This window comes from Lipotes vexillifer, unplaced genomic scaffold (assembly GCF_000442215.2).
Source record: "Lipotes vexillifer unplaced genomic scaffold, Lipotes_vexillifer_v1.1 scaffold3, whole genome shotgun sequence".
In the NCBI taxonomy this organism is placed as follows: Eukaryota; Metazoa; Chordata; class Mammalia; order Artiodactyla; family Lipotidae; genus Lipotes; species Lipotes vexillifer.
The window spans coordinates 1,013,345-1,014,184 of record NW_006783631.1 but is presented as its reverse complement, the minus strand read 5'-3'; the positions used below and the strand labels follow the sequence as shown (position 1 = coordinate 1,014,184).

The window sequence follows — 840 nt, the reverse complement described above, 5'->3', positions numbered from 1 at the left end:
TTTTCCCCTCCAATAGATTTTACTCAGGAACTATTACATTAGGGGAATAGAGACCTCAGTATAGAACTGGGCTCAATTCCAAATACTGCATGGATAAGTACAGATTCATAGCCAAGGAGTAGGGTGGGGGTGAGTGGACAGAAAATTGCTAAGAGGAAATATCAGAGGTAAAGGGGGATTTCTGGGTAAATGGACTTAACAGGATTCTTGCTGAAGGCGGGCCAGGATAATCAGGTGACTAGGGGGATTGTAGAGGATGAGGAATTTGATCAGATATCAAAGATGGGTGGTTCTTTCTAGACTGAATTCACATGTTTCTTGCTAAAACTGGGTGATACAGGCCAAACAGGGACAGATACTGAAGGTCAAGGCCTAGAGGGCTTAGAGGCACCTGACTAAAGTTTAGTTAAGGAGAGGGTCTTGTCAGTAGCTTAGGAAAATATATAACCCTAAAGCCTCACTTTCTTCATTTATAAACTAGCCATAATAAATCCATCAAATTCACTCCGTGGGGACTTCCCTGGTGGTCCAGTGGTTAGGACTTGGCACTTTCACTGCCAGGGGCTGGGGTTCGATCCCTGGTCGGGGAACTAAGCCACACAGCACAGCCAAAACAAAAAAAACCTCACTCCATGGGATTATTTAGAAGATCATATAGTGTGTCCACCATCAACAATTTCAGGCATTTGGAACTAGACATTGTCATACTGAGTGAAGTAAGTCAGACAGAAAAAGTCAAATACCATGTGATATCACTTACATGTGGAATCTTAAAAAATGGTAGAAATGAACTTATTTACAAAACAGAAATAGAGTCACAGATGTAGAAAACAAATTTAT

The 840-nt window shown here is 41.3% G+C and overlaps 1 non-coding gene across 1 annotated transcript; it reads left to right on the top strand.

The window, feature by feature from the left end:
• The first annotated feature begins 517 nt into the window (after window positions 1–517).
• Window positions 518–590, top strand: TRNAE-UUC (transfer RNA glutamic acid (anticodon UUC)). The gene has a single exon. It is a non-coding gene; the product is annotated as a tRNA-Glu (tRNA).
• Window positions 591–840: the final 250 nt, after the last annotated feature.